Source organism: Myiozetetes cayanensis, unplaced genomic scaffold, assembly GCF_022539395.1.
Source record: "Myiozetetes cayanensis isolate MyiCay16 unplaced genomic scaffold, myiCay2020 scf5-8, whole genome shotgun sequence".
NCBI classification, from domain to species: domain Eukaryota; kingdom Metazoa; phylum Chordata; class Aves; order Passeriformes; family Tyrannidae; genus Myiozetetes; species Myiozetetes cayanensis.
This window is the reverse complement of record NW_026087742.1, coordinates 101,271,174-101,280,582: the sequence shown is the minus strand read 5'-3', so window position 1 is coordinate 101,280,582 and position 9,409 is coordinate 101,271,174.

The window sequence follows — 9,409 nt, the reverse complement described above, 5'->3', positions numbered from 1 at the left end:
TGGCCAAGGGGCTAATGCTTCACATTCCTTCTAAGAGACTGAGATCCTTTAAACAGGTAATGGGTAAAATTCCACTTGTCTACACAAAAAATTGCCAGATCAGTGGGCCCACATCGCAGTTGGAGGTTCCATCTGGAGAGGAGAGTGCTGACCAGGAGGTAGTTAAAGTTTAGGGGTGCTTTGACTGCTCACATAACTCACACAGATTGCTGTAACAGGCAACAGTGGGCAACAGCCTCCAAAAGGCTGCACACATCAGGTAACACCACCAGGAGCAGAGCACAGATTTAGCAGTGCAAAAGTAGTATTGCATCTTGTTTCATGTGAGCTTACATGATGGACTCATGCCACACTTCCTCCATTTCTCAGTTTCCATTGCACCTTCCAGCCATTCTCAATTCTGATCTCTCCCTTCTCCCTCCAATTTTATATATACATATAGAAAATATTCTCTGTGTTATATTATGTATGTCTGGTACCTACATATCTATATAGCACTGCTACTGTCCCAGGCAGCAGCAGTATCCTGCTGTAAAGAATTCTCCTCTCAAGCACTTAAGTCAGCAGCAGAGCTCAAGGATCTTTATTGCATTCTTAGAAAAAATTCACTCGTGATGGCAACATCAATCTCTGCACCAACAACTGGATGCAAGTGCAGAGGGCTTCATTTGAAAGTATTTTGGCTCTGTCTCTGTGTTCATATACTCCTTCCTTTGAAGGCACGAGAATTTTTCCATTAGAGCTTACTTAAAGTTATTTTGAGAATAACTTCACAAGCAACTGAATAAGAATAAAGATATAGACAGTGAAAGAATAAAGAAAAAGCTATTAATGCCAAGCAAGTAAGAACTTAAACCCTTGGCAAAAAGACGAACTACTAGAAAGAAAAAACACTATGTTCTGATAATTCAGATATTTGATATCTTACTTTTTATGCAACTCATTCTCTTTACATCTCTGGTGTTTCCATTAGAAATATGATTCTCCTTCTCTGCCTCCTGTTCAGCTGGTATTTTGGTCACGACAGTTTTTCATCTTTAAGAACAAAGGAATTTTTGTACTTTATAAGATCAGAAGTCCCATGACTTGCTTCTGACAATGACAACATAAATGACTGTATAAAAAGTACAAGCAATTGTTACAGGCAAAAAAAAAAAAAAAAAGAATTTTCTTTCTTACCCTTACCAGCTGCCTGCTACAAAAGAAAAACCTGAAGGGATGTTCCCTATTTAAAATTACCTCTATTATTATCATAATAAGACAGACAGGACTATTCTAATCTTTACAGGTCTATCTCTTTGTGATATCATCTTAACTGTGGGTAACAGCAATGTTACACTGTGGTAAGGAGTTTAACAGATTTTATCTTCACATTTTCTGATATTCAAGTTCAGTGTATGTTCTTATGTTTGTGATAAAAAGACTACATGACTTTGCATTCTTTGTATTTCTCTCTCTTTTTTTTTAATATTTATTTGTTGCTACTCACTCATCTTGACGTTAAACAGCCCCATTTATTTGGGCTTTCATTGTATAAAAGTCTCAAGAGAATGTCTAATTTTTTTCATCATCTCTTTTTGAAATAATTTTGTTTGCATTGTTTTGAGGTGGAAAGAATAAACTAAAACACAATAGATAATATACCTCTGATTTAAATAATGTTTGTATACTGACAGTGTTATTTTCAATGTTCCTTATAGACTTTTCCTGATAAAGATCCTCTTATGCAGATGCTTCCAAAGTGTAGCAGGATTTGCCTTAGGGACCATTATCATCTTTGACCCTTTCTTGGGGCTGAGGCAAAGAAAGTAGTCCTAAAAAGTTCTTGAGAAGTATCTCTTTGTTCTGCCTAAGAGTGAGTTCATATTATTTTAGCAATGCCACCATTTATTTCAAAAATCTCTGAATGTACCATTTAACCTGAGGACTTGTTCTTCACTTCATCCTGCTGTTTCAACACCTCTCCCTCTGATTCTACAATCTTCATCTTTACTACCTGGAGGTAGAACAGAAATGGTGTAGGGCTATTCTGGCACTTTCTTACTGTTTCTTTCCTCCTTGATACCTAAACTTTATTCATACCCTCATATTTTTAAAAAGAAATTTTTTTTTTTGATGTAACACATGGGAAAATGTTGTTAAAACTGAAAGCTAACTAAAATAGTTGAAATGCTTCATTTTCTTCACTCAAAAGCTTAAAGCTGTAAGGTGGTATATATATGGGAACAGAAAAGCATATTATTTTTGTATCTTTCTAAAAAAAAACTTCAACTGCCATAACACCATTTCTTATACTAGCAAACAATGTATTTATTCTAAATATTTACTAGTAATGTTTTGACACAGAGAAAGTAAAACCCCTGTTACCTCTATGTACTGCTGTTTTGGCATTGTCTATTATTAATTCAAACAGCTGCCTTGGTAAAAATAATACTTACTTACAAATATTAATAAGAATGCTCCATTTGGGACTCTTTGCTTCAGAGCTTTTGACATTCTCTTATCCTACCTTGCTCAATCTTGTTGCTGTGCAGATGAAGTGCAGCCCCACAGGAGGACAGGGATGGGTGGCAGGAGATGACCACTCTTGCCTTGCAGAAAGGGAAAGACAGGGGTGCAAGCAGCTGCTGCTTGTGCTCATGGCCCTTGTCCTGCTCCCTTTCCCTGCATACCTGCCCTTTTGCTCTCCCTCCATGCTCTCCAGCAGCAAAAGTACACCCTGGGCCCTTCTGTGCTTGGTGGGGCTCCAGCACCAGGAAGCTGAGAGATGTGCCTGGCAGAGATGCCTGCACCACCACAGTGCCCATATTGTTCTGAAGGTGGGTGCTGAGGACCCTCGTGGGCAGAAGGATCTATTCTTAAACAAACTAAACTACAAATAAATGAATAAATAAATGACTGAGAAGCTGAATAAGTGAAACAACACTTTATGCATTCTATTTAAACCAAGCTACTCTGTTTACACAGAACAGTGTTTTAAGGAAAGCAGAAGTCACTGGTGTTGGTGAGCTTACAAACTGAGAGCTGCAAGCAAACTGCCTCTGTCATCATTTGAAAACATAACGCTGACAGATTTCTGCCTTGGCGGTAGCACTAAACAGGATTAACCACTCTGGCATCTCAGGTTTCATTGCACTGAAATAGAAATAAGTGCTGATCACACGGAGAATGGCATTTGTCATATTATTCATGCCTGTGGTGGCCTCAGGGTGTACATGGTTGGTCACATCATGCCAAACAATGTATAACTTGAAACTAAACTTTCAAAAGTGCCTTAGTGGTGTTATAATCAGTTAATTGTTCTTTTGTTTTTAGGATACTAATGGAAAGAGATACCAACCTGGCTCAAACATCCTGATATACTCAGCTTCAAGAAAAGCACCATTCTGCTTTTATTCTTATGCAGCACATTTATTTAGCAGTTAACCTCTCACCCATCCATGGCACTCCCTATCATCTGCATTCCATCTGGGGCATGCTCACCAAGGTGTGTAGCACAAGCAGGACTTACACAGCCATCATTTAGAGGACTGATTCATTTGATGGTGGATTTAAGATCCCATTGCCAACTGGGGCAGCTCCTTTCCATGATTCCCCCAGATCACAGCTGCTGCTCTGCCTCAAAGGCAGCCCAGGTGGTGGCCAGTTTGTGCTTCTGGCTTGCATCCCCTCTCCTCATGCCAGCTGGACTCTTCCTTGCTACCTTGCTTGCTCAGTGTCTTGGCCTCCTTCTGCCTGCCCCCCCACCAGTAGAGCTAAGGGTCCACAGTGGGCTGCCAGTAGGTGCTGGCAGGGCAAGGAGACAAAAGAAAATGTCAGGGAACTATTGACAGCAACTGGCAAATCCCATGGCAGAAGTGCTCAGTTTGGTAGCATCACAGAAACTGTACTGGATTTGAAAGCAGTGAGACCATGGTGTCCAAAGGCTGTGTATGAGAGCAAGTCACCCCTCACATGTGTCTGCATGACCATGTCAGATTGCTTAAAAATAGTGGGGGACAACAGTGCATTTGCTTTAATTTTTCACTTTCCCAAAGCTTTCCCACAGCAGGAAGAGCTGGATTTTTGGTTTTTGTTAATCATCCAGAGAGTTGTCAAACCTTGCCACACAGACCTCCTGCTGTGTGCCTGGGACTGAGTTGGGCACTGATAGCCCCAGACAGCTGTCTAAGTCCCAGCAGCAGAGACGTGGAAGCCTTTGCACCAACTGTTGAATTCAAGGGTAGGGATTACTAGCCCTTCATCTTGCTTGCTCTCTCTCTTAGGGATGAGGGTGATCTATTTTCCTTGGACTTCTTTTCCACTTTTAAAGAGCATCCAAAGGAGAAATATTAGCACATTAAAGGAGACTTTGATTTTGCTTGCCAAAATACGAAGCTGGAGTCAGAATAGTTCCTCTATGCTAACTGAAGAGCTCGACCATTCATTACCCTATCTAGACTTCAGTAAAGCACTTGACACCACAGCATCCTCCTAAAAAAAATGGCTTGGATTGGTGGATGCTTCAATGGATAAAAAACCCGGTTGGATGGCCAAGCCCAGAGAGCTGTGGTGAACGGAGCTAAATCCAGCTGGCAGCTGATCACTAGTGTTTTCCCCAGGGAACAATATTGGGGCTAGTCCTATTTAACATCTTTATCAAAGATCTGGATGTGGGGATTGAGGGCACCCTTGGTAAATTTACAGACAGGAGTTGGACAGGATTGTTGTTCTGCTCGAGGGTAGGAAGACTCTACAGAGAGACCTGGACAAACTCGATCAATGGGCTAGGGACAGCTGTGGGAGGTTCAACAAGGCGAAGTGCTGGGTCCTGCACTTGGGTCACAGCAACCCCAGACAGCACTACAGGCTGGAGGAGGAGTGGCATGAGAGCTGCCCAGCAGAAAGGGACTTAGGGGTGCTGGTTGACAACCAGCTAAACATGAGCCAGCAATGTGCCTGGGTGTCCAAGACCTCAATGGCATCTTAGCCTGTATCAAGAATAGTGTAGTATGACTAGGGAGGTGATTGTCCCACTGTACTGGGCACTGGTGAGGGTGCACCTTGAATACTGTGTTCAGTTCTGGGCCCCTCACTTTAAAAAGGACATTGAGGTGCTGGAGTGTGTCCAGAGAAGAGCTTCTGAAGGGTCTAGAAAACATCTCTTATGAGGAACAGTTGCGGGATCTGGGTTTGTTTAGTCTGCAGAAGAGGAGCCTCAGAGGGGACCTCATCACTCTCTACAACTACCTGAAAGGAGGTTGTAGTGAGGCGGGAGCTGGTCTTTTCTACTGTGCCTACAGTGAGAGGACCAGAGGCCTTAGGCTGAGACAGGAGAGATTCAGATTAGACATTAGAAAAAAAAAATTCACTGTTAGGGTGGTCAGGCATTGAAATAGCTTGCCCAGTAAGGTGGTGGAGTCACCATCCCTAGAGGTGTTCAAGGCTTCTGGATCTGGCACTGAGTGATATGGTTTAGTGGTTTAGGGTTTACTTGAAGATCTCTTCCCACCTTGATGATTCTATAATTATAACCCAGAAGTAGCAGTTTTGCTTCCTGGTTTCATGCTTTATTTCAAATCCCATGTTTAAATCCGTTTCATAATATGTTTTGTGCCATTTTATTCATGAGTTTTAGCCTAGCTGGAAAGCTCCCTATGACTCCCTATCAGTAGTTTTGATTCACTGAAATTGTCTCTGGTAAAGGGATGATTTTTCTGCCATTCCTAGATCCAAACAAACAAACAAACAAACAAACTCTCCCAAACAAGATTGATATTTTAACTATCAAAATGGGATATTTAGAGCTAAGAGTTTTGAAAACATTTGATTCACATAATTTCAATTCAAACACAATGCCATTTATCTGAAAGCAAAGAAAGAAAGGGTCAAAATCAGGTATTTAGAAATACTGAAACAAACCATTTCTATTTATTGAAATGGTTCTACCTGGTCAGTTTATGAACATGTTGATGATTTTGATATTTCAGCTACAGAAAAAATACCACTTCAAATTTAATCCTTTTTTGGTATTACAAATAAGATTTTGGGAGTAAATATTTTTTCTTCATTTTGTTTGTCACTGTGCAGGGAATGCTCACTTTAAATAATACAAATACAATAAATCTGTTTCCCTTTGCTGGGGCAATTTTAATCACTATTTACTCAATGGCAAAAGATTACCTATAGCTTAAATCTGTCTTGACTGAATTTGGTTTCTCCCTGCTTTTCCTCTACAAATCAATTTTTAACTAATACAGCCAAATATTTTAACAGGTTGTGTGGCCAGTACTCTGTTCCCATTTATTTCTGTGAGCTTACTGTACCTCAGAGAAGCTATTTTCAGGTTTGCAGCTATGCAAATGAAAGCAACATAACTTCTTTTCTTTCAGTGTTACCAGTTCCTACATACATGTCTAAACACCTTATGTATATACTGTAATATTATAGCATTAAATGAAACTGCTTTAGAATGCCTGAATGTTTTTACTTACTCTAGTCACAGTGAGTGTGTTCTTTACACTTGTCATCTGAAATTATTCCTGCTCTTAATCTACACAGTTTAAAAACTGTGAAGGAGGTGATGGCATTTTCTACAAGCCAGCAGAAAAGAAAGAAATAATTTACAGAAGATGTTATTAAAAGCATATGTCATTGTCACACTTCAGGCCTTGAAGGACTTCTGAGGCTGTTCTGGAAAAGACAAACTTCATTCTTGGGAAAGAACACAATGTTAACTTGCTGTCAGATAAAAATTTACAGTATTGGTTGAATTCACATAAACTGAATGTGAAGGCAGACCTATTTATGTCTAAATTATGGCTCCCTTCAGGTAGTGAAGCTGCACATCCTCTCATGTATCTGTAATATACTTAGTCTCCTAGGACAATCATATTGGGACAGCTTGAAAGAAGGAGGATTCAGAAAATAGAAAAGCAGTTTAAGATTCTTATTGAAACAATTTATTTTTGGAAGATAGTGGTATGCACATTGCAGAAACAATAAAATGCTTTTTCTAAGGAAGCTGGTACTTTTCAGTGGCCTTAAAGAAACCTTGCACTGAGTCGTGTTGTTGGAAGGGGCCATGGGAGGTGGCTGAGTCCACTTGCTGCCTGAGGCCACTCTACCTGTGCCAGCTCTGACCAACGGTGCCCAGCTCTTCTTGAAGAGTCTGAGCTTGAAGGTTGCACAAGCACCCAGCCAATCTTCTTCCCTATCCTTACCGTTTTTATTTTCTAATCTTCTTGCCTTTTTTTTAAACCTGACCCATCCTTGATCCATCCCATATGAAATCATAGAGCAAATTTGTCCTTTTCTCTTCATAGCAGTCTTTCATATATCTGATATACATTCATATCAGTCAGTATTGCATAGATATGTATGTTATTTCCTCTTTTTCCACTTACCCCCTTCAACCTAAATCTCCGTTGATTTTTTTTAAGTTCCTTCTTAACTCATGTTTTATAGATATATGATCATTCAGATTGTTCTTTTCTGCTCTCTTCAGGGGCTACATATTTACTGAAGCCACACAGACCATGGTTACTGAGTTTTCTTAGGGCCATGTAAATCAGGCTGTTTCACAAAGAGTTTGTGCTGCTTTTTTTGTATTGTTTTATGGGGTTTGGCTTTCTCGCTGTAGCTCTCTGACATTGTCCCTTTTGTATAGATTGTGATTCATATAACAACAGAACTTTTTTTTTTCTTTTTTTTTTTTGTCACATATTTGCAGCTTTTCTTACTGCAGAACACCCAAAGTTCTGCCTTTCCTGTTTGTGTAGCTGATCATATCTGCCTTTGCCCAGTAGCGTGCACTTATCCCTGTTGAACAGAACCCTCCTTTTTCCAGACCAAATCACTAGTGTGCGAAAATCCTTCTAAATCCTACATCTGTCCTCCAGCATGCTAAAGCCTCCCAGTTTGGTATAATCTCCAGTTATGTAACATGTTTTCTGGACCATCACTGAGTTCATTACCATCCTTCTGACAATGAGCCACTTGTACCAGCTTCCTAAATAATCTACATTATTTTCACTGTTTACTGAAAGAGTATCATATGAAACCATGTCAAAAATTTTACTAAAGGGACATCCAACATGGCCATCAGTGTTTCTCCTCCACTGATGATTCCTCTTACTTCGTTGCAGGAGAGATTAGATTTGACATCTTTTGTTCTTGACAAAGCTGTGTTGGCTGTTACTTGTCATGTTACAACTGCTTAAGCATAGCTTGTTTACTTGCTCCAGTACATTTCCTGGGTACTGAGATTAAATAGATTGGTGTATATAATTTCCTATTTCCTTCTTTCCTTTCAACAAAACTCTTTGTTCCTTTCTGTCCCGTAATATTCCTTCACTGTATATTATCTACAATAACCACTAGTAGGTGAGGTTTCATCATCCAGAACTTTAAGTCCAGCTCATGGAAAAGGAGCAAATTTTGTTTGAATAATTTCTCACTTGGTCTTTTGATAGTATAACATGAAATCTGTTTGTTTTCCCCATTATCAATAATGCCTGATATATACATATATAAAAATAAAAATTAGATGCAAAAATATTGAGAAATTTGGCTTTCTCAGTGTTGTCTGTTTAAAACTTTCCAGTTCTCCTTGATACTGGCATAATCATTTGCCTGATTTTTTTCCACTTCTGGCAACGTACTTAACATTATTTCACGTTAGCCCAAATATCCCAAAATTACTAGCTGTGTTTCGTTTTCTGCTGCCTTTTCTAACTTTATTCCTGCATGATTAGGCTACACTTTTGCAACTCCCCCAAGTAACCCGACCCAGCTTCTTTCCTGGATGCTTCATTCCTATCTGAGGTTCAGAAAGAGCTTCTGACAGCTAGGCTGATCTTTTACTCTGCCCTTACCTCTTCTGCACAGAGTTCACTTACTTATACTCCTAATGTTATTTCTTTGAGAACTGCCAGTTCTCTTAAACATGTTTTGCCTGCATCAACCTCCCAGAACACTGTATTGACACACTGTATGAGTTCATTGGAGCCTACTTCCATGCAATGTCTTGCTTTTGTTTTGATGTTGTTACTTTTTTCTAAAATCACAGAATCTCCCTCCAAAAAAAAGGTGAAGCCATACATATATGTATGCATATACACATATATTTATACATACATTCTTATATATACATGCATACACAAGTGTTTACCTCTCTCTTTGTGAAGAACATTGAGAACTTCCAAAATGCCTCTTTTTTCTGACCCAAATATTTCAATTTAATACCTACAAAAGAAAATGAAAGATGATGGGTGAGCCACCAGAAAACAAGCTCGTAATTCTGCTGGAAAATGGAAGCACTAAAGATTTCTTATTCCTTTTCTAATAATCCTGCAAAGAAATTTTTTGCTTTACTCAGCTGTAGCTTGTAGGTGAAGGACACATGTGAAGGCATTATAGATCCGTTCAA